Consider the following 26,251-nt stretch of genomic DNA (forward strand, 5'->3'; position numbering starts at 1 on the left):
ATAACGAAATAATTTATTCAAGACAAATATATGCAATGCACTGATGCTGATTATTAAAACAAATAATGTCTATCATAATTGGAGTGTTTAAACAAACAGAATAGAAATTGCAAATGAAAGTAAATCTAATGATCTAAAAAGTTCATCCTTCTAGGTATTAATCAATCTTTTTGTGATTAGGCATAGGAGTAGTGATCACCACAGGAGTCTTGGGATGATAGAATTCAATTTCACCAGCATCGATCATGTCTTGAATCTTGTTCTTCAATGGCCAACAATCATTCGTATCATGCCCAGGGCTATTGGAGTGATATACGCACCTCGCATTGGGCTTGTAGCTAGGGGCGGAGGTGTTGGGCTTTATAGGAGGATCTCTTAAAGTAATCAAGTTCTCTCTCAGCAAATGTTGTAATGCCTGAGCCAGTGACATATTGATCTTTGTAAACTGACGTTTAGATGTATCTGACTTGCGTCTTTGTTGCGGAGCTAATGTAGAGGTCAGAATTGTCCCCACATATTGGTTGGGTTCATCGTGATCTTTCTGGTTGTACCTAGTATTGGCCATATGAGGTTTCTCAAGTGAATTGAAGTCAATGATCTTGCAATCAATGAGGTCTTGGATCATGTGCTTCAACGGTCCACAATCCTCTGTATCATGACCAGGACTGTTTGAATGATAAGCACATCTTGCATGGTACTTGTACCCAGGAGCGGGATTAGTAGGAAGTGAATATGGAGGCAATAGAGTTATCAAGTTCTGATTGAGCAGTTGTTGCAGAGCTTGAGACAGTGGCATATGTAATGGAGTAAATGACCGCTTAGGCTTGGATCTCTGATTATCTTGACCACCTTGATACTTATATTGATTCTTCCCCTTCTCGATCAGAAGTGCCTTCAATTCTTCTTGCCCCTTGGCCAAGTGAAAGATCACTTTTTGGAGCTGGCTATTCTGAGCCTGAAGATTTTTGACAGATTGTTCGAGATTCATCTTTCTTACTGAAATAAACAGCAGCAAAGATGAGGCATTTGATTTTATGAAACCTGTGATGCGATGTTTATGAATGATATGATTATGCATATGCAATGTTTTCAAGGACCTTAAAAATTAAATTCACTTTAAACAAGAAAGAAAGAACAAGCTTTGTTAATAATATTAATAATAATTAAATTGTACTTTAGTTTATGGTTCTTTGCCATTTTGGTTTACAAAAGTAAATATGTAAACAACTAGGAATAATAATAACAATAAACTAGAATTTCTTCAAGCTTCCCATGGACGCTTCCTCTTTGATCCGATGAAGTTGTTGACGTTCTGTTCTGCTTGAAGTAGTCTTGTGAGTTCTAACACTTGTTTCTCTTTGGCGCGGAATTGAGCCTCAAAAGTATCCCTTTCTTCTTTCAATTGAACCCATGACTTTTGTAATTCTTCTAGATCAGTGGGCATGTCCGGATGGAGAACAACCAAAGGAACCTTTTCTTCATATTCAGGTTCAACAATCACAGGTCTAACATAAGGATATGGCATGACAAAACGTTGAGCGCGGGTGCGTACCCATCTAAGATAAGGTTCCGAGGGAAGGGAGTTCTTTTGCCCCCAACTTTTGCTATCCACCCTGTACACCTTGTTCCAAGCGCGTATGAACTCTTGGCGTTGATTACGAACATCTTCTTCATAATTGAAAACAACCCATTCAATGAGCAAGTGATGAGGACCATCCCTTCGAGCATAACCAAATTGTCGTAAAGCTAATGAAGGATTGTAGGTGATTCCTCCTCTAATGCCAAGGAGAGGCACATTAGGGAATTTCCCACAATGATCGATGATAGTGACGTACTCTTGAGACATAACATGCCAACGAATATCTGAGTGAGAAAGTGACATGATTCTTCGAGACCATTGCATCTTTTGATCGTTTCTGACTACTGAGCGTGGAAGGTGCGAAATAAACCACCTAGCCAGCAAGGGTGTGCAACACATAAGAGTCCCTCGCTTCTTCATGACACGAGAGTGAAGGGAATGTAGAATATCTCCAAGTAGCGTAGGCTCGGGGTTGTGAGTCAGAAAAATCTTGATTGCGTGCACATCAATGAATTGATCAGGATTAGGAAACAAAACCAAACTATATATTAATAAAGCCAAAACATCTTCAAAAGCATGGTAGCTCATGGCCTTCAGAAATTGTCGAGCTTTTCCAAATAAGAATTTGGCTGAGAGACCTTCTACTCCATTCTTGGTGTCCCAGTTGGAGGCGATGTCTGATCTCTTTAGGTGAAGTGCAGCAGCAATAGTCTCGAATTTCGGAGTGCTTTCCAATCCAGTAAAGGGCAGATGCTTAGATATAGGTACACCAAGTAAGTTTGAGAACTCCTCCAAAGTAGGTACCAACTGATAATCCGGAAAAGTGAAGCAATGATGTTCGGGATCAAAGAATTGGCATAAGACTCTCATCATATCTTCTTCAAATTGAGAGGTGACCAGTCGAAGAAGATAACCATGTCTTTCAGCAAACTTAGAGTCTCCAGGGACTTCCAAGGCGAGCTCCTTAAGTTCAGAAGGTATCCCTACAAAGTTGAGTCGTACATAATCTCTGGTAGAAAAAGCCATGTCCTACAAAACAGTGTAAATATAAATTTCCCGGTCCTTGAAATTTGTTAGTGGATATGATATGTCATGATGTTATGATGTTATGATGCCAAGTAATTAACAAACACAAACAAGTCACACAATTGCCTTAAGGGTAGGCTTGCATGAAGTTCATAGGTATATACCCTTCTTCCTTTCGTTTAGTTGGTTCAACCTGTCCTAAAAAGTAACCAGGTTCTATGGTGCTCATATCCCTGATCTTTCTCGTGGGCATTGTCTCAACATAGCACTCAATCGGCCAGCCAAAAGCATCCCTTGAGTCCAATCTCAATGAGTGTAGCATCGAGTATCAACCGGCTTCAGTCAGGAATCCGAAGCCAGCCATATCGCTACTTCTTATAAGCCAAAGTTAAGTTTGACTAAGGTTCTAAGGGCGAATTAGTGCTCATGACACCACGCGGTAGCCAAATGTCTCCTCGATCAAATTCAAGGGCCATCAGGACAAACCAAAGTGTCACACTAACGGTGGCCACCAGTTCAACCATAACGATACATGTCGTACAGTCTCCCTGATCTCATGCCACATACCTAAGGTACTCAGATCCGGGTTAGGATCTTTCACACAACAGAATACCCAAAACAGCCCTGCAAAAGTAAAGCAAGCAAAACAAACAATAGAAAACATTTAAGTGAATCCTAAACCTTTAAGGTAACCCCTCTTAATCGAAATTTCCCCAGCAGAGTCGCCAGTTCTGTAACACGGTGAACTGACTTTTTATTAATCGGAATGTCGCGGTAAGCAAGAGTCGCCACCGACTTTTATTTTATCCAAACAATATTCGGAAAGGCAAAAAGAAACAGAAAAAAACCTTTTAAAAGAAATCTAAGTTCGGGGGGTAATTTATGCAAAGGGAAGGTGTAAGGCACCCTTTGCATCCATGGTTTTCCATGGGCTCTTAATTGCTTTGCTTGCTCGTTCGTTTAGAAAATGTAGATGAAAGAGATAGGGACATTTAGCTTGTGAATAAGCGTTGCCCTTTTGAAAAATTATGAGAAAGAATATAATAAAAAGGTTTGAGCATTGCAAGGCAATTAGGGGCAATTACCTTAAACTCAGATGATAGGTCTCCTTTTGCCTTTCAGAATGAAAGGGTCTATCCTTGCCATAAGAGGGCAGGAAGCCTTTCGTTTGGAGGTTGAAGGGTCATCGAAGCATCCTTTGCCATAAGACTGTCCCATGCCATAGAAGGGCAGGTAGTCTAAGGTAAGGATCAGAATAAGCCTTTTCGTAGGCAGCCAGAAGATACCTCAGCCTTTTTCCGTAGGCAACATCCGAGGGTCGAGGTCATTTGTGTATCGAAGGCAGCATCATTAGGGTCGTGACCTTTTTATCTAGGCAACATGGCTGAGGTATCCTCGAATTCGAGGGACGAGGCTTATTCTGCAAAACACAAAGGCAACAGGCAACAGGCAACAGGCAGCAAGGCAACAGAGAGGTTACCCCAAAAGGGTGCGTGTGTGCAACAATCATGTGATTATGTTCAGAAAATTATCTTATAATTAATTATCTACGTTGATTTAAGGCTTGCACTCCCTAAGATTACTAACCACGCAGTATATAAAGCAATAAAGGGAAGGGGGAAAATGAAACCAGCGGAGGAGAGGGGAATTGTAACCAGCGGATCCCTTAATAGGGTTTGGCATAAGTAATAATAAAATAAATAAAAAAAAGAAGAAAAGATTTAGGGTTACCAATGACGTAGCTTTGGCATTTGACAAACCCTGAAAGAAAGAAAAAATGGCAAACAAAGAGGGTGAGTGCATTATCGGTTCGGGGACAATTAAGGCTAACCCTAATAAAATAAAAGATAAATAAATTAATAATGAATAATAAATAATACTTAGCTTTGATTTGGATTTGATCTGATACGGTTAATAGGGCACCTTTAAGGTTAACCTGAAAGGCAAGGCAGAAAAGGGATGAATGCAAAGCAAACCCTAAAAGTAAAAGGAAACAAAATAGACTCTAAAGATAAGGTACTTAGCTCTGGGTTTTTGATCGGGCGCATAGTCGGAATGAACCACGTTGATAACCCTGAAAAGGCATAAGAGAAATATTCAGCGTAGGGCATGTTCGTCATAAACCCTGATTAGGGTATGATTTAAATAAGAAAATATAACTGATTTAATTAATTATTGGTCTCGCGACCTAATTAATTAAATCAGGATAAGAAAATAAAATCGAATGCAAAAAAATAATTTTTATGAATTTTTCAGAATGAATATAAATTTTTTGAATGAAAATAGAAGTAATAAAGGTAATTAAAATAAGTATATATAAATATTAGTTATGTAAATAAAGAAATAAATCTATAATATATATTATGTATTAATAAATAAACATAATTAAAGAAAACAAACATTATAAGCATAAAAAGTTTTTTTTGAAAATAAAATAGATAATAGTTTTTATATATAATAGAAAAAGAAAAGAATTTAAAACAAATAATATATATATTATAAACTAAAAAAGAAACGCTATATAATAAAAAACAAAAAAAATTGCAAAACTTAGCTGTTTGATTCGGTGTGGCGCATGTCTGGGGTTTATGGTGTAGGTTCAGCTCTGGCAGCGTTTGATGAACCCACCTGGAGATCTGATGGTTCTGAGGATGAGGGCGCATGACAGTGCATACATCATAGTGCACACGATCCACGGATTTCAAAGTAAGGATCGCGCGCGAATTTGCGCCAATGGACAGACGACGCGTCATCGTCTTCTTCACGCAAACATCTGCAACGAATCTTTTACAGCTTTCTTTTCATGAAGCGCTGTAAAAACACAACTCATACCACAGTGGAGTGTTCTTGAAGTATAGAGGCAAGGGAACGATTCAAACACCTTCAGTGATCTTTGAGGAACGTTTTGGAATAGCTAGAACACCTTGAATTGGCCTGGAATTCAGAATTGTGGTTTGAGATTTTCTTGAGTTTTTGTACTCGGATTTGGTTCTTTGGAGGCAGCCAATTCGTCTCTTAGGGGTCTGCAATTGTTTGCTACTTATATGTGAATGTTTTAGGGTTGTTATTTTGTATTAAATCTCTTTGAATCTTAAGATTGCATTTTAAGAAATTTGATTGAAATATGCATTCTAATCTTTCCAAAATTTGATTTTCTTGGGCTCCAAGCATCATAACCGAAATTAGTATCATTAGGGGATGAAATCTGATATATTCTTTGGCCTAAAATCAAATCTTACCATATTTTTTATTTTTTCATAATTAAATTATGATTTTAAATGATTAATATCACAAAATAATTAAAAAAATATATAAAATATGAAAGCATGATCTTTGGGGCGTGCATGGGCTTGTAGTGAAGATTGGGTGAAGAAATCATAGGCCCATTTGGAAAATTTTGGATTTTGAACCTTTTCTTTTCACATTTTTTCCTTCCAAAATAGCCTAACTTTGACAAGGTCTATCTCCTTCAAGTTTTGGGGTATGGAGGTGTTCTAAGACTTTTTAGAAACCTTAGAGAGTCTTCTAACCAATGTCTTTGGTCCCATATCAAAATTCTTTTCCATTCTCATTTTATGACCTTTTGAAAAACATGTCTTTTTGTTGACTTTTGAAAAGGACCTGTAATGTATGAGGCCATAATTCTTAAACCATTGACCTGTGAGCTTTGATTCTTGGATCATTGGATAGAGGAATGAATTCTCTTCAAAATGAGCTTTGGTGGGAATTTTTCTGATGAAGTATGAATATTTGGTGAATTTTCAAAGTTTGGTTGACTTTTTCAGTTCATGCCCAAAATAGTAACTCTTGACTTTTGACTTCTCTGATCTTTCCTTGCATCATCATGATCAACCCTTGATCAAATGATGATTTTAGGGTTATGAGAATGTTGTTGACCAAATATCTTGAGTTTTGACTGTATAATGACTGTTTTGCCCTTGGGAGTCGACTGTTGACCTAATCAGGATTTGAGGGACTAAATTTGCTCTGTTTGACTTGAAACTTTATATGGAGATACTTTGGGATGTTAGTGACCCTATGGAACCACCTTGAGCCATTGATTCAATGATTTTCCTCTGAATTATTCAAACCCTAGTTTAGAACTTCTGTGTGGGAGACTGTGTTTTGGAGCTTTGTCTTTTGATTTGGTTTTGTGTATGAAAAATAGCATGGGCAAATTTTGGGGTATGACATGATGGCAAAGTAACGACAGGTATAAAAGAAGAATTGTAGGGAATTTCTAACATTTGTTGATGTGAGGAAGACTTTGTTGAAATTCCGAGTGGAATGATATTTGGACGTGAAGGATGTCATGGAATTTGAATTAAAACCACGGGTTATGAATGTTGTCGCAGTCTTCTGCTAAGATGAGGATCTTGATTTGGAACGAGATGGATAGTAAGGTATGAGTATATTAGTGATTGTGAAGTTGGAAGTACTTAGCAAGCGTGTGACGCTAAGTGACTATGAAGTGGATTGTGTAAAATGTTTGGGTGTTGGTGTCTCACCGACAAGATCCAATAAGAGGGAAGTGTGCGAGTTATGAAGACTCAAAGTGAATTATTGGGCTATGACGATGTTAATGAGTTTGAGTGCAAGCTCGGAAATGGACACTATTATGTAGTAACGATGGTTTATGCTTAAATATGATTTTCAACTAATATTGACAAATTTAGGACTTGATCACCCTAAATCTCTTGTTGGTAGTAGGTGGAATCATATAGATGAGATGAGCTTGTTTTGTTACCTTAATGGTATAAGATGTGATGAATACTAAGCCGTGGGAATAATCACTCACTATGTTGTGTGAACTTATGAAGAGGTGAATATGAAAGAGTGTAACATGATGGACAAATGACTTAAGACGGGTAATCAGAGTCGCGCAGCGAAAGTGTGATGTGGAGTAGTGTTATGAATACTACTCGCGGGAAGTAAGGAATTAATATGTTGGAAGCCTACATAGAGAATATGTATTGATCTATATGTTGGATTTAGAATCTAGTGGATGTAAGGATGTCGTGCCGGAGGATTGGAACTCTTTTGAATAAATGCCAAGATGATGAGCATGTTATTGTGGCTGTACGTGGTTGACGAGTATGTATTCAGCGAAGTTAAGGCTATGAGTTGATACTATATGATGCTATAATAATTTTGTGTTATTGTAAGATGTTATTGTAAATTCCAGATATAATGAGGAATTACACTCTATGAAGGACGAAGTTAATTTAATTCTTAAAGAAGAGTGGGATTCAGTTTGAGCTATTATGTAAGCAATGGTATATCGAGGCTGATGAGTGTGATTATAACTACTTGTGTGCATTCATTCCGATGGTTGGAATGTTTAATAGATGAAGTAAATCAGGAATTTGTTTTTGAGTACGAGTAAGTATTGATGAGTGGTGGATTAGTATCATGGGTGGTAAAGAATGATTCTTGAACGAATGAGTAAAGAGGGCCAGAGTTGGGTATAACTCAGAAGTCTAATTGGTAATGATGATTATAATGAGTAATCAAAATAGTGCAGCAAAAGTGGAATGTAATGTGTTGGATAATTGCTGGTATGACTTGAGAGGAGTCAGATAGTTGAAATTCAATGGTATAGGAATGTTATTATCGAGTTTCTTGAAGGAAGCAGTTGGTGAAAAGTGTAAGTATTATTTTATCGCTCAGAGGGAAGAGTGTGTCTAAGGTTGGTATGCTTGGTAGATGGAATGCATTACTGCATTGTTGATCAAGTGTGATCATACAATGGATTGTGTAATTGTATTACTCAGTTGTTGAGTGTATTGTATAGGTTGTACCTCACTGTTCTATTGTAGTTAACCTTTTGGAGATATAACGAGTGGTATACTTTTGGATGGTCAAATGCGACGTAAGAACTGAGATTTGAATGTATGAAACATGTTTTCTGTTGGTAACATCAGATGGATTTTGATGATCGACTGATGGGAATGTTATTTAGGAGCTAGAGAGATAGACGAAGGACTCCTATCTGGAACTTTTTACTGGAAGTATGTTTTCGAGGACGAAAACTCTTTTAGTGGGGGAGAGTTGTAACACCCCATATTTTCTAATTTTAATTTAATCGGAAATTAAATTATTATTTAGAATTATTTGGTATTTTGTTGAATTATTGGAGAATTATGGATTAAGGGCCATTGGGCCGGATGGTGAGATTAGTAGTATGGGGTGCTAAGTGAGTAAGCCCATTACTAATTATTTTATGTTTTCATAAAATAAAGAAAATAAGGAAAAAGAGTCAGAACGTGAAAAATGAGAAGTGGAAGAGAAGAGCTGAGGAACGTAAAGAGGAACCAAAGAGGAAGAAGACCAATCAAGAATCTTTGGCTAAGGTAAGGGGGGACTCTTCCAATTACCATCTCTTATTGTAATTATGGATGATAGTGCATGTTTGGTTGTGTTGTTGAGTCAATTTGATCATATGTCAGAGTTAGGTTTTGGAATAATTTTAATAGAAGTTGAATAATTGATGAATACCTCTGTGAATTCTATATAGAATTGTATGTTAATTGATGTTTGTGTTGTGGGTATTGTATCAGTTGTTTTGTTGTTGTGTTCTTCCATGAACACTGGATTAGAATTATGGGTTTCTAATAATTGTATAGAAAGTTAGGTTTTAATGTGTAAAACTGACATAGGATAATAGATTGATGAAATTGGATGAATACCATATGTTAATGTGTGAAAAGATGGTGTTTTAAACCTAAAATCGTAACCTGTTATGAGTGAAAACGAGTGGAAAACAGACTGGTGCGAAATTGCATATTTTTGGGGAAATACTGGTGAAAAGCGTATGAGAATTGGTGATACGCGTATGGGTATGTCCATACTCGTATGGAAATTCTCAGTGTAAAATTAGTTCTGTTGATTCGTGTATGGGATGGCTGATACGCGTATGGGTTTGGGCCATACGCGTATGGGAGGTGCCATACTCGTATGGGTTCTGTGTGTAAAAATTCTGTTTTGTGATTTTCTTCGAAAGTTCAATGATGCGTAACTTTTGATCCGTAACTCCGTTTTTAGTGCCGTTTCGAGTATGATGAACCTTATGAGATAACCTATGAGTTTAAATGATAAAATGAGGTGTAGATTTCAATTAATTTTGAATTATGAATTTATTGTTTGATGAATGACGTATTGTACATATATATGATGGATATGACAATACATGCTATGTTTTAAACATGATTCGTATGATGATTTTGTTTGATTGTGTAATGGAACTCATGAGATATTTCATGTAATGATATGAGTATTATGTGAATACTTTGTTCGTTTGATGGATGATATATTGTTGACATATGTGATGAGATGTGACAATATGAGACGTGTTTGAGAACATGATTATGTGATGATTGTTTAGAATTGTACAATGATGATTGACTTGTTTTGGGAGATGTGAATACATGTATATTCTTACTTTTGATGATGATAATTAGTGTAATACGTGTATGTTCTGTAATGATGGTGATGATGATTGATTTGTGATGAATGATGTTAATGTATATATGAACATGCTTAATAATGATGATGATGATGATGAAATGAGTATAGATGATGCTACTCATAGAATGGTGATAATGAAAGTATGTTATATATATATGTTTGCATGCATTCATAAACATTGATGAGGGCTGAATCCTAGATGTTGAGAAGATTCAGTGAAGGGCAGAATTCCCATTGTGTGGAATTTGTGCTGGCAGGGCCGTATCTAGATGATGATAGATCGGTCGGTGGATGATTTCCACTGGTGATGTTTGGTACCACATGCATAGAGTCAGTTGCATTCATATGCATGAATTTGATAACATGACTGAATGTATTTCCTTGTTATGTTTTGGTGTTATGTGTTTTGTGTAGTGATGGATAATCTGGATATAGATGAGTTGGGTGAATAATATAACTATTGATGTACTGTTATTATAATGCAATAATATTTGTTAATTGCGAATGAGACTCACCCTTACACTATATTTTTCAGATTGAGGATAGCGGCTCCGACTCGGTGAGGATTAGCTCATGAGTCGATATGTTGTTTAGCTTCGGGTCATGCTCTGATAGGTGTAACACTGGGGGAAACGTTGTTTTTGAGTTTATGATAATAAATCATTTTTGTTTAATTTATTTGAGGATTAATATATCGATGATGTGATGTAATTTGGTGATGTTATTCCGCTGTGTCAACATGATATATTATGAATTATGAGTTATAATGAAATGTTCCTTAGTGAATGCATGACATATGACCGATGTTGTTTATTTTATTTATGAATTGTGACGCCCTTGTGCATGTTACTCTGATTTATGTAATTAATTTCCGCGGGGTTTAGAAGGGTGTTACAACATGCATGATGATTGATTGAGAAAAAAAGGGATATAAAGTTGGCACAAAATGATGAAAAGGCGGTAAAAGGCAACCGGCTCGCTAAGTTGGGTAACCCTCACCCGGTTATTCAGCCCAAAGGAGGTTGATCCCCAAACGTCGTCCAAAAGGATAATATATAACTGCGAAGTTTGAAAATTTCATCGGTGTTTGAAAAGTAGCAAATGCTGCTCGTTTGGTGCCAGAAAAAGAAAATATAAAGCCTTGATCCGTCTCATGCATGTGATGATTATTATAAGAAATGCAGTGCCTTAATGTGATTTTCCGAATGAAAGAGGAGAAAAATCGGAAAGAGACTTAAGTGCAAAGCATAGTTGGAGAGGTATCTGAAAGGGGAGCTTAAGGTTTAAAGTGGTCGCAGAAACTCGTCGCGTCATGTGAATGCCGGACCAACTGTTTCTTGATCAATACAACCGGATATCTCACGTATGAATACCAGTGTGCCTTGAAGGTCATTAACTCTTGTAATTATCGCTTGAGGTCAAGCAACGGTTTAAGTTTGGGGGAGTTTGATCAGTGGTTTTCACACGTATTTTTACCGTTGTTTTTAGTTATCTTTAAGTTATTTTATTTAGTGTTTTATTTTGTTATTCGTCATTTTATGCTTTGGTTGTGTGTTATAGTGTTTGTAGGCTCAGGTAAATAAAATGGGAGAAATCGAGGCGAAAAAGTGAAAAAGTGAAAAAAAAGTGAAAAATTGAAGGAAAGTGAATAAACTGGCAAAACGCGTTCCCAGACGCGTGTGGAAGAAGAAAAATGCAATCTGCTGCTAAAACGTGTCCCCACACGCGTTTGGAAGTGAAAAGTGCCACCTGCTGCCCAGACGCATCCCGGGACGCGTCCCGTTTGCCCAAACGCGTTCCCACACGCGTCCCAGAAGAAAGAAATACAAAGGAAAATGCCTGTCTGCCCAAACGCGTCCCCACACGCGTCCCGTCTGCCCAAACGCGTTCCCACACGCGTTTGCACGTGATTTTTGCGCCTATTTTGCTGAAAAGCCCCGAATGACAGTAATAAAAGAAGGAGATTGCGTTTGGACAAGGGTTCGACGAATTTGGGAGCAAAAATACACGGTAGAAGGCTGGAGAACTCAGATTTTATGCAAGGATTGAAGAATTCCATGAGCTTTTGCCATTGAAGATTGGATTTCCTTCATTTATCTGTAATGTCTACAATTAACACTATGTTTTCTGTTATTTTTATGAGTAGCTAAACCCCTCATTCCTAGGGGGGTGACCCTGATTCTGATTGTGATGAATTTATTCAATTGATGCAATAACTATTTTACTTTTCGTATTTGTTAATTTGTTCTTCATCCGTTAATAATGCTTTATTCGTTGGAAAAACAGATTCTGAATATGAATGAATAATGTAGCTGGACGGCGTATTATTTGTGGACATGATTAAGAACATATAATATCTATATCACCTAGGACTAGGGATATCATATTGTAACTGGAATTTCTTGTTATTGGAATGCTTGATCATAACCGTAATTATCTATGGACATAGTAATTAGGTTGTGAGGTCAAAGATCTTTTCACTAAGGCCTTAGGATTAGATACTCTAAAGAACCGGTAATTAACTATGAAAAGCATGTTATTGTATTGAGACAGAAAATTCGTTCCATGAAGAATCATTCACCGTCCCTAGCAATCTACTCATCTCTGTTCATCGTTCTATTATTCTGTTTATTTACTTTATTTGCAAAACCAATCAAAACAACCTTTTGAACTTTTGTTTAATTGAAACACTGATAAAACTCTATATCGTCAAGCAGTCCTTGAGATTCGATACTTGGGATTTTCCCATTACTACTACATAGGCAAAAATAGTACACTTGCTATTTTCCTATCAAAGCTAGATACGGTTAATGATGTTTGCTTGATGAAATTTGGATGGAAAATCCTTACCAATGCTAAAGAATTGTGGTGCCAAGTTTTACGTAAAAAGTATAACATTTTAGATGACCATGACTGGTCCAAAGTTAATGCTACAAATTCTAGTCTGTGGAAAGACATCACCCGTACGATTCCGCTATTGCAAAGCACGGGCAGGTGGATTGTTGGTGATGGAAACCAGATTAGGGCGTGGGAAGACAATTGGTTGGGCAAGGCTTTCTGCTTAAATAATGATGAGGATGTCTATATTCCCGTGAACCTTCGAGGAGCCAAAGTGTGTGATTTAGTTATTGAGAGAGGAGAATGGAACTTTCAAATCTGATGTGACTGGCTACCGTAGCAGTGGATTGAAAGGATTCGGTCGTGTGTCCCTCCAGGAACGACCAATTTTGTTTTGCAGGTACTACTGAGGAGTCCTTTTCGTTCAAATCTATGTATCTTCGTTGTGGCAATGTGTGTGAGACAACAATCCATGCGTTGCGTGACTGCCTCGAGTGCAACATGATCTGGAAACAAATGGTGCCAAGTGATATTATTGTGCAGTTCTTCACGCTTGATTTACAGGAGTGGATTCATTTGAATCTAAACTACCGTAGCTCCGTGACTAAGGGGTGGACAGAAGTTTGAAGCATTTCTTGCCATACGATATGGCAGTGGCGAAACTTGGAAGAACACGACAATAGTTTTGAGAGACCATTCAATCCCATCTGTCATATCCTTCGAAGAAAGCAGGATTATGATAAAGCTATCATGACCAACAAACACCATCAAGGAGGAGAGAATATAAGTGGGCTCATGGGGTGGAAACCGCCCATTATCGGTATGTGGAAATTGAACACAGATGGAGCGTGTAAGGCAAACAAGGAAGCTGGTTGCGGTGGTATTATTAGAGGTCATAATGGTGATTGGAGAGGGAGTTTCTCAAAATACCTGGGGTTTGCTCGGCTCTTCATGCTGATTTTGGGGAGTGGCCGAAGGTTTGCGACTCACGCTATCTTTGGGCCTAAAAAAGGTGGAAGTTAACAGTGATTCCAAGACAGTGGTGCAAGCAATCAAGGAAGGGGTCACTGGAGATTTAGATTGCATCCCTCTTTTGCGACAGATCAAAGAGCTAGTTACAATGCATGAGTTGGTTATTATTTCTTATGCTCATAGATCAACTAATATGTGTGCAGATGCGTTAGCTACCAAAGCTTGTTTAGATAAAAGTGATTCTATTCACTGAGCAGCTCCTGATTTGCTTCGACCTTTTATGGCAGCCGATTCATTAGGAATTGGTAGTTTTTTCTTTGATTGTGTGTAGTTGTGTTTTCCTTTGGGCTTAGGCCCTCCATCTTATAAAAAAAAATATTAGACAAGACTAGATCTATGGCCCGTGCATTGCACAGATTTAATTAAAATATTTTATAAATTTTAAAATATCAATTTAAGTAAATATGAACTTACATAAATAATTTTTTAAATATAAAACTATGTTCATATTTAATATTAATTTATTTTAGAAAATAACATTTTTATATCATTTATAGGTATTAAAATTATATAAGTTTTTTTGAATATGGTTGTTTAGTGATAAACATTAAAATTATAATGTTTAAGATCTTGAGTTTAGATTCTTTTGTTCGATTAGTAAAAGAAACATTTTTTCAATTTTTTAAAATAAATAAAAGTAAAAAAATTTAAGATGGTTTTATATTATTCAATTTATTTTAAATATGTTACCATATTTTATTTTAATAGTTCTATCAGCTGGTTGGATATTTTATTCACATATGATTGTATATTTTTATATTATTTATATTTATTTTTTGTTATATATGATTTGTAAATAACAACTCATTTATATTATAATATTTTTTTATCACTCACTCATCCCATAATAATACATAGGTTTTTAAGTTTAAAAATATACTTATTCGATTATATTTTTACTAATATTCTTTTTATCAAATTTTAAGTTTATCAAATATAGTTTAAGTGTCACTCTCGGGACTATTGTGGGTAAATAAATTATTGTGAATTTTTAATGGTCTCTTTTCAAATGCACCAGTGTACAAAAAAATCAATCATAAATAAAAAATTGAGAGAAACTTCAAGGTTAAGATTTTTTTATATAATAGTTGAATGTTTATTTTAAAATATGATCAATTTTCATTTAAGTTATTTTATTCACTATGATTTTATTTATGCTCAATAAAAAAGTAAAAAACTATCCAACTTATTTTATTCGTTAATAGATAATATTATTTAATAATATTTAAATATTATAATTCATTTTTAAATATTCTAATTATTTAAATCACTTGTAAGATGTGATTAAAATGATGAATGAAAATAAAGACAATAAACTAAATTCTTAAAATTTCATACCTTTTTTATTTTTTTGGTTAATTATAGTAAAGAGAAAGTAAACAAAAATAATATAATAATTGTTCAAATCACATATATGATATAATAAGAATGGAAAATGAAAAATATAGGTAAAAGAAAAATCTTAAAAATTACATTTCTTTCTTGTTCTTCCGAAATAAACTCAAACAATATATTAGCAGTTTCCAAATATATTTCTTTGATTAAAATAATCTTATATATGATTTTTTAATAAAATGAATAAATATATTAAAGATATTGAAAATAAAATGATAAAAATAAATATATTAAAAAATATAATTATTATCACCATATTAATATAATTTAACTTTACAATTTAAAATTAAAATTATTTAATTCTATATAGTATCATCTTCTATATTTAAAAATTCTTAAGTAAAATTTTATAATTTCAAATTTAGTTGATGCAATTAAAATGGTTAGAGACAAACTTACCTCTAAGAGGTCATTTGTCATAGATCTCTTGACACTAAAGATGCAATTGAAATAACAATATAAAGATAAGATCAAGTTACTTGAGTTAGTATCATACAATATTAACTAATGAATAGTCCAGATAATATAAAGATTAAGAAAGATAAACAAAAATTACAATACAAAATTAAAATTTTGCTAAAAAATTACTGCTAAAAAGTGATTACAAATCAAAATCAAATATTAACTAATGAATAGTCAAGATAATATGAAGATTAAGAAAGATAAACAAAAATAACAATACAAAACTAAAAAGCTGCTATAAAGTTGCAGCTTTTATAGAGTGATTACAAATCAAAATTATTCTGTACTGGGCCAAGATTAGGCCCAATCTACTTTCGGCCCACTTAGCCTTAGAGGCCCAAACCAACCTGTGCTCCATAATTGGGCTTGGAATGCTCGTCTCTACGATGCCCGACATGGATGAAGTGTCTCCACTATGCTCGGCATAATGCTCCTCGTGAACTGTCTGACGCCCGGCAAAGATGCTCCCCGCGAGCATCCTCTCTGCCGAGGACCCTACTCCTCGTAGGGCTCCTTCATATTCAACCCCCCGAACCACGCAGAGTCCACGTGGTCCCTAAAAGACCGCATCTCCCGTAAACTTCGGAGCGGTTCACCAGGACAAAGGACACTCACGCACCTCTGATATTTCCGCCTAGGAAACCTGGCAGTCTCCTAATTGGGCATGGGCATCCAACCCAAATAGCGAGATCATGGCCCAGCGCTAGGGGCTATAAATACCCTCTTTCACTAGAGGGTCAGGTATTCACTTCTTTCTAACTCTTAGCTTGTACTTTCACTCCTTTGCTCGTTTTCTTACTTTGTCATCGGAGTACCTTGCAGGTACACCACCCCTTTTTACTCCTCGAAGACCCAGTTCCGAGCAGCCCGTGACGATTCTTCTGATCAGGTAAGATCAGTGGCGCCGTCTGTGGGAATCTTGCTTCCCCTTCTTTAACAAGCAAAGATCAAAGCTAATTCATCCTACGATCGTCATGGCTGGCAACAAGGTTGTCAAACTCGCGAGTCTACTCAGACTCGTAAAAGGTCCATAGACTCGACTCGCAGACTCGACTCGCAAACTCGTATGAGTCTATGGAAAATTAAAAATGACTTTAAAAAACTTGTAAGTGACACATATATGACGCGCTCCTACATTTTTACTCTTGTAAATACCTCATATATGACATATACATACATATATATATATATATATATATATATATATATATATATATATATATATATATATATATATATATATATATATATATATATATAACACCAATTAACATTAAAAGTTTAATTTCATACTCTATAACAAATTTCTTAGCAAAAAAACTCGATAATAAAACAAATAAAATAACACAGTATGTAGTTAAAGACTTAAAGTACTAATATCTTCTTAATTGGCTACTATATAAAGCAGAAAAAATCATAAAAAAGATATGCTAATGGCTTCAATCATCGAAAGCTCCAGTGAAATCATCATCATCTTATTCATCGGTATCTTGAGTATCATCATCAAACTCTACCTAGATGAAACAACTTCTTAATCATTAACCTATGTTGGATTGTTTGAAGTTCCACTGTACAACATTAGTAACCACAACATCAGCTTAAATAATATTGCTAACAATAACATCATCTTGCTTAACATTAACTTCTGTTTCCACATTTTCTTCATCAGAATCTTCAGTTATCAATTCATCATCTGAATGAATATCTTAAAATGAAAGAACAAGGCTATTTACTTTTCCTTTTCTACTTTTCAAATTCATATTGCATATGACATAAACAAAATTATTTATCTTTTTTATGCAACATATTTTTCTCTTTGAATGAACTTGCAAAGTAAATATTAATTCAACTCAATGTTTCTAAACAAAATAAAAATCAGATCTATAAACAAACAAATAACAATTCATTATCATTTCAAAAGAATTTCAATTTCGTTCACAATCAGAACAGCTACAAGTTAAGCTTTGAACACGAATTGAAAACCTCTTTAATTCTAGAGTCATATCTCCATAGAAATCTCGTATTAGAGACTAGGAGAGAGATATACTTTCCAATTCTCGTACAAGAAAAACAAAATAAGGGTTTTTTTAAAAAATAAAATAAAATCTTTTGGGAAATTTAGGCCTTTATTGGTTTAAAAAATAAATAAATTTTTTTATAGACTCGTAAACTCATGATAGACTCGCGAGTTTATACGAGTTTGTCTGAGTCTACCCGAGTCTACTTGAGTCTATCAAAAAATGATTCTATGTGCGAGTCTACTCGTTTATGCTTCCTAGACTCGTAAACTCGTACGAGTTTACGAGTCTACCCGCGAGTTTGACAACCATGGCTGGCAACAACAACAACGTCAACGTCCCAAACCCGGATCCCTTCCACCTGGACAATCTCATCCAAGGTTCCGCCCCTGAGGGGACGAATCGACATCGGCGGGAGAGACAACAGCATACCACTGACGGGCAAGGGAGATCGAGGCATGAGATCTCACAACCAAACAGAAGACAGCAACCTTAGAATGTCGAGCAAGCTCAAAATGGCGGAAACGAGCAACCTCAACCCCAAAACGAACCAGAGTAAGCTCAAAACCTGAACGAAACTGACGCCAGAGACGGGAAGGTTGCCTCCTCGCTCACCCATACCTCTGAGAGGCGAAGAGTCCAATACGAAGACGACCAAGAACAAGTCGATATCCCCGAGGAAGCCGACTCCACCACCATCCTCTTGCTCAAAGAACTGCAGAAGACCAACCGCCTCATCCGGCTTCAAGGTGACCGCATTGATGAGCTGGAAAGGAAGCGATGATATCGTTCCCCCCGCAAGACACTATCGGCCGCATTCTTATTCTTCCTTGCGCTTACCGCCAAGGAGGTATCTTCGACGTTCCCCATCCTCTTCGCGCTCCTCGCCTAAAAGGTATCGTCGTCAGAGATCATATTCCCGCTCTCCACCACGAAAAGCAAGAGGAATCAGAAGCCCGAGGCCACAGAAACTGGGAGCCTCTCCCCCGAGCGAGATTCCCGAGGCCCCTCCAAAGCTGTGTTGAAACCCCGCGAGCGTTCCCCTCCCCGGGACAACCGCAAAAATCCGGGAAAAACGCAGGTGAAATCCCGGCGAGGCATACACTCGACCTCTCCAGGACCAAGTGACGAGGAAGACTTCCGCAGCCCCTTGTCGGAAAGCATCCGAAGAGCTCACCTTCCACGAGGAATGGAAAAACCACCGACCCTGGACCTATACGATGGAACTACCGATCCCGACGACCACATTCTAAGCATCAAAGCCGTAATGGATTATCACGTCATCCGAGGGTCCATTAAATGCCGCATCTTTCCAACCACGCTCAGGAAAGGGGCGATGACATGGTACATGAATCTTCCTCCCAACTCCATCCACTTTTGGGCCGAGCTAAAAGAACTCTTCTTGATCCATTTCACAGCCTCCCGTCGGCAACCAAATTCAGAAGCAAACCTCGAGGCTGTGATCCAAGGAACCAACGAACCTCTCCGAGACTACTTCGACAGGTTCAACAAAGAGGCCGTCCAAGTCCAGACGATCGACTACATGAAGAGATACCTCATAGAGCGAGGACTCCTCCCCGGAAGCGACTTCAAGAAGGCTATAAAAATCGAGAAGATGCACACCATGAACGCCCTCCTCCACAAGGCCCAAGCCTTCATCGCTTTCGAAGAAGGCGAAGCGGCTGCGATAAAAGCTTCAAGGGGCAATGATGCTTCCCGCAACTCGAACCATGATAACTCGGGCTTGCATCGGGGACATGAGAAAAGGAAAGATGATAGGTCCCACGACGCTAAAGAACGCCGAGGACCATCCGATCGATTCAGCGACTATACTCCCCTGAACACTTTGCGCGAGAAAATCCTGGCTGAGTGCAAAAGCACCGATTTCAAGAACTCCAACGTCAGGCCCCCGAAGCCCAACCCCACCAGACCGGGGACCAACAAGTCTAAGCACCGCAAGTATCACAAGAGCCATGGGCATCTGACTGACGAATGCATACATCTCAAAGACGCCATCGAGACTCTGATTAAGGAAGGTCGCCTTTCGAAATACACGATGAAGGGAGAACCTTCCCGAAGAGAAGACCCGCGGAACTCCGACGAGGGTAACTCACCGGACAGAAGACCATTACAAGTAGCTCTGTCCATCACACGACCAGAAGACTTTGTTCCCTCGGTCGGAGTAACAACCGCCTTCAGCACATGGGAAGGATTCCTCACCGCGATGGTCATATCTAATGGCGGGGACCCCGGTTCTTTCACTATCAGCTCGGTGAAGAGAAAGTTTGATGAGTTGATCAGCGCCAACTCGGACCTCGGCCCTACCCTACAGAAATTCAAAGGGAAATCGGACCCGGTTACCTTCTATTTGGAAGATATGCCTGGCGGAGCTCCGAACGCCACAATTCCCCTGCTCGTGCGAGCAAGGATGGAAAATTTTGACGTTCGATGGATCCTGGTCGACGAGGGGAGCTCGGTCGACATCATGTATTCCCACCTTTTCTGGACCCTCCAACCTCTAGGGTTTCAACGGGGCCACCACCAAACCTTGGGGTTACGTCGAACTGATCATCACCTTCGGGGAAGGGGAAGCTTCCAGACAGGTCAAGACAAGATTCTTCGTGATCGACTGCAAGAACCTCTACAACTGCATCATCGGGCGCCCCACTCTAGCTGAACTCACAGCCGTCCCCTCGACCGTGCATTTGAAGATGAAGTTATACACGAAAAGGGGACGAGTAGCTACCATCAACGCCGACATCGAAGCCTCCAGGAGGATATTCGATGCCTCGGTGACAGGGTTGCAACTAATCGCCCCTCCCTCCAGCTCCAACAAGAAGCCAAGAGCCGAAGACAAGCCTCCGCGAGAAGATCGTCAGCAACCGACCAACGTCAACTCAGTCGATCTCGACGCTCGCTTCACGAAGGAAGAGCTGAAGAAAGGTGAGGAACCACAACCCAAGACGACTCACCCCGTCCGACCTATCCCGGACGATGACTTTGAGATCGTCCCGTTGGACGACAACCCCGACAAGATGGTGAAGATCGGCAAGGACATCCCAGATCCGCCGAAGAGACAACTCATAGCTTGCTTCCGAGCCAACGCTGACTTGTTCGCTTGGAGCGCGGCGGAAATGCCCGGACTCGACTCTGAGGTCGCCTTCCACCATCTCTCCATTGATCCATCCGCGAAGGCAGTAGTTCAACATAGGCGCCGGCAGTCTCCCGAGAAAGCGGAGGTTGCCGAGAAAGCTGTAAAAGACCTCCTAGAGGCAAATTTTATTTCCGAGGCCAAGTATTCAACTTGGCTCTCAAATGTTGTACTATTTAAAAAATCTAATGGAAAATGGAGAATGTGTGTTGATTATACTGATGTTAATCGGGCATGTCCCAAAGATGCTTACCCATTGCCTAACATTGACAGACTGGTCGACACTCGGCCGGTTATAAATTGTTGTCTTTTATGGATGCTTATTCAGGTTACAACCAAATTCCCATGGGGAGGTGCGACAAACAGTGCACGGCATTCATGACCGAGTCGGGCAACTATTACTACAACGTAATGCTCTTCGGACTCAAAAACGCCGGAGCCACATACCAACGGATGATGAACAAGATATTCCGAGGAGAGATCGGCGACACCCTCGAAGTATACATGGACGACATGATCGTCAAATATCGGGAGGACACCAACCACACCATGCATCTTGAGCGAGTATTCGAGCAGGCCAGATCCTGCAAGATGCGCTTCAACCCAGAGAAATGCACCATCGGTGTCCGGGAAGGCAAGTTCCTCGGTTTCTACTTAACCGAAAGAGGAATAGAAGCCAACCCAGATAAATGCCGAGCATTCTCAAAACTCCCCACTCCTAACAATAAGAAATCCATCCAAGTCCTAAACGGGATGCTCACGACACTATCTTGTTTTGTCGCAAAATCCGCCTAGCACGCTCTCCCATTATTTAAGTTACTAAGAAAGGAAGCGACCTTTGAATGGTCCAAGGAGTGAGAGCAAGCACTATCCCATCTTAAGCAAGTACTCTCAGAGCCACCCGTCCTCCCCCAACCTGGAGACAACGAGATCTTGTATCTCTACGTGGCCGTCTCAAACAAAGCAGTCAACGCGGCCTTAATCCGAGAGGCTGAAGACGGCCAAAAGCCCGTATACTTCACCAGCAAAGCCCTACAAGGACCCGAGGTGCGATACCAACAAATTGAGAAAGTCGCACTAGCCCTAATAACAGCATCCAGAAGGATGAGACACTACTTCCTCGCCCATACCATCGTCATTCGAACCGATCAGCCTACCAAGCAACTTCTCAGCCGACCAGACATGACCAGAAGAATGCTAAAGTGGTCCCTCGAGCTATCTGAATTCGACATACAATACGAAAGCAGGAAGGCACTGAAAGCTCAGGCACTAGCATATTTCATAGCCGAGATGACCTCAATCGCCAACTCCCCACCCCTCATCGAGAATAAGTGGACCATCCACGTAGATGGCGCCTCAAGCAGCTCGGGAAGCGGGGCCGGCATTATCCTAGAAAACGACGAAGGTCTTATCATCGAAGTATCCTTAGTTTTGTCTTTCACCACGTCGAACAACCAGGCCGAATACGAAGCCTTCCTAGCGGGCCTACGACTCGCCGAAGATGTGGGTGCTCGGGAGGTTAAGATCTACACTGACTCCCAACTCGTCGCGTCCCAAGTCAATGGCGATTACCAAGCCAAAAACGACGTGCTTGTCGAGTACCTCGCACTCGTCAAAGACAGGATGAAAAGCTTTGCAAAGGCAGAAGTCGAGCACATCCCTCGAGAACACAACTTCCGAGCAGACGTCTTATCCAAACTCGCGAGCACGAGGAAAAAAGGCGGGAACAAGTCAATGATCCAGGAAATCCTATCAAGGCCGAGCGTAGACAAGAACGCACTACCCCTACCAGTGCTCGACATAGGCGACGACCACTGCTGGATGACCCCGGTGTACAACTTCCTCACGAAGGACGAACTTCCGACCGACGCAAAGGAGGCTTCAACGATCAAAAGACGGGTCTGCTCGTACACTATCATCGAAAACAAACTGTACAGGCGAGGATTCTCCATTCCTCTCCTCAAATGTGTCGACGCCTCGCAAGCGCTCGAGATACTACAAGAGCTTCACGAGGGGATCAGTGGCCAACACCTCGGCAGTCGATCATTGGCGAGAAAATCTCTCAGGGCCGGATATTATTGGCCGACCATGCAACAAGGCGCCAAAGAACACGTCCAGAAATGCGATAAGTGTCAGCATCACGCCGACATGCACTTGGCTCCCCCAAACGAGCTTAAGTCTCTATCATCACCCTGGTCCTTCTCCACGTGGGGAATGGATCTCCTCGGACCATTCCCGATCGGATCATGCCAAAACAAATATCTTGTGGTCGCCGTAGACTACACTAAATGGATAGAAGCCGAAGCACTCGCCAAAATCACATCCCAAAACGTGCTTCGTTTTTACAAACGGAACATATACTCGCTCGGTTCGGGGTACCGCAGGCGATAATAACCGACAACGGCACCTAATTCACCGATAGGAAGTTCCAAGAGTTCGTAGCCAAGCTCGGCACAAAACAGCACTTCACCTCGGTGGAACACCCCCAAACAAACGGACAGGCCGAAGCGGCCAACCGGGTCATCCTCTGAGGATTGAAACAAAGACTCGGCGAGGCTAAGAAAGCTTGGGTCAAAGAACTACACAGTGTACTCTAGGCGTATAGGATGATGCCCCATTCAAGCATAGACGAAACCCCGTTTAGATTAACCTACGGCACCGAAGCTGTAATCCCTATGGAAATCCGAGAACCTTCTCGGAGGACCGAGTCGCTTCTCGAGGAAGATCTCAATGACGAGGCTATGAGGGAAGAACTCGACATGGTCGAGGAAATCCGAGCAGGTTCTTCCCTCCGAGAAGCCAAATTGAAACAACAGATAGCTCTGTGTCATAAAGCTAAAGTTATCAAACGCGAGTTCGAAGTCGGCGCCTTAGTGCTCCGCAGAAACATGAAGGACTCGCGCGAAGGCAAATTCTCCCCAAACTGGGAAGGCCCGTATCGAGTTTATGATAAAACCGAGAACAACGCTTATTATCTCGAGAACCTCCTTGGAGAAAAACTTGCTCGACCCTGGAATACTGAAAAACTCAGACGTTATTACAGTTAGGCACAGGCTAACACCCCCGGCCGCTCGTCCCGAACACGAGGGGGAACCGGGCATGGACTCGCGTCATGGTACAAACACGAGCACTCCACGACAGCGACAGTCGGAGCTCCATATCGAAGGATAGAACCGGTTACACGACGGATTCTACACCTAGACCCACCGTGGCAGTACCTGCATGGCAGAACCCCAGCTTGCGATGGGACCGTTCACGTCGCGAGCACTAGGCCCAGACTGTGGTCTCGTGCCCGCTCATAGCGCACACATGCTCTGCGCACCCGGGTTGTACCCCACACGCCCGGGAAATTAACCTCGGCCGAGCACAGTCCAAAAACAAAATATTCCTAAGTATTGGAATACCCCCCCCCCCCCGGAATACAAACATAATTCGGGCTCAAAAACATGCAACAATAAACATTCTAAAACACGCATTGAAACAATCAAAACATAAATGTGAAATAGTAAAGCAATAAAAGCCGACCAAATTGGCCGGCGATATCCAAATATTACAACAAAATGACGGGCACGCAGGCCCCAAAAATTATCTGGGCATAGCCCAACATACAAGCGACAAAGGCACGCAGGCCCACAAAAGAACGGGCACGCAGTCCCAAACTAAGATTCTTCTTCACCATCGAGAGACTCAGGCACCAGCACCCCGTCCACAATTTTTGACAAGAGTCCAATGTTGTCCTCCTTCAAGCCCGGATTCAGAAGCTTCAATTGCCGAACTGCGCAGCTGAACCCAACTTCAGCCATCTCAGCAAGGTTTAGCTTCAGCCCGTCTATCTTTTCGACGAACTCGGCCCTGGACTTCAACGCAGCCACATCCGCAAACTCCTCGGCTGAGGGTTCCCATTCCTGCTGAAGATCGGCAAGCTTTTTCTTCTCCGCCTCAATCTCCTCTTCCTTCTGCTTCAAAACCCCTTCAATCTTCTTCTTCAGCTTTTCCCAGTCGGCTTTTAGGGTTTTTACCTCATCCTCGGCATGCTTCCTGGCCGTCTCCGCTTTTTTCAAAGCCTCGGCAGAAGCCAGGCTACCCCTAGCCAGCACTTGGGCCATCCCCAAAACCCTCATAACGGCAGCACCGTCACTCGCTAGGTGCTTGAGGAGAGCGGGGGGCCGTCTAACATTGACCATGTTAACAACTGTCGGAGGAGCCTCAGAAATTCGTATCTGCTGAAGTTTCTCTGTGAGGTCTTCTGTGGCCTCACTTGTTTTTCCTTTCAAATCTTCAGTCATCTCAGCATCAAAGGATTCTTCAACATCAGTATTGAAGATCGTATTGTCATTTAGGCTTTCAGTAGCCTGCTTTCCACTTGAAATTATCTCCGATTCAGCAACATCAATTTCAGATACTTCCACCATGTTGACCTCAAGTGGTTTACACAGGTTAGTGTCAGCCACACTCAAAGGGTCTGCGTCAACCTTCATATGGTTCTTGGTTTTGTCAGCGAATTTCAGATGTCCATCCTTGATGGCATTCTGAATTAGATCCCTGAAAAGAAAACATTGTGAAGTTTTATGGCCTAAAAAACCGTGATATTTGCAAAAACCTCGCTTCTTCCGTTGTTCTAACGGAGGAATTTTGGAATTGGGAGGTACTATCATCTGGCCATCTTTTACTAATAAATCAAATATTTCGTCACATTTAGTGACGTCAAATGTATAAGTTTTCTTAGGAAATCTATCGCTTTTATCATTCTCTACTGGATTTTTTCCATTAGAAGGGGTGAGCAATTTGCAAGAATAAGGTGGCGCCTCTTTTAATTCAACAAGATCTATTTCGACCTCTTCCATGTTGTATGAATCTTCGAAAGGTTCGCCATCAACGTCTTCGGCTTCGACGTATGCTACTCTCTCCTTCTTATAACTTTTACTTGCTCTGGCCTTTTCTGCTTTTAGTCGTTCGACTTGTCGAACCCTGTCTGCCAATTGAGCCATATCCCTTAGGTATTGAGTATCCAATTTCTTTCGAATTGAATAATCTAGGCCGCCTGCAGCCATTTCGACTAATTCATGCTCTAGGACAGTCGTGAAGCATCTTGATTTCAACAAACGGAACCTGTTTAAGTAATCATTTATAGACTCCGTGAACTTCCTCTTGATGCTAGCCAATTCTTTCAGACTTATCTTGGTTTGACCCATGTAAAACTGTTCATGGAATAATCTCTCCAAGTGTGCCCATGCATCTATGGAATTTGGGGGCAACGTGGTGAACCAAACGAAAGCGTTTTTT

The sequence above is a fragment of the Vicia villosa genome, linkage group LG1 (assembly GCF_029867415.1).
Source record: "Vicia villosa cultivar HV-30 ecotype Madison, WI linkage group LG1, Vvil1.0, whole genome shotgun sequence".
In the NCBI taxonomy this organism is placed as follows: Eukaryota; Viridiplantae; Streptophyta; class Magnoliopsida; order Fabales; family Fabaceae; genus Vicia; species Vicia villosa.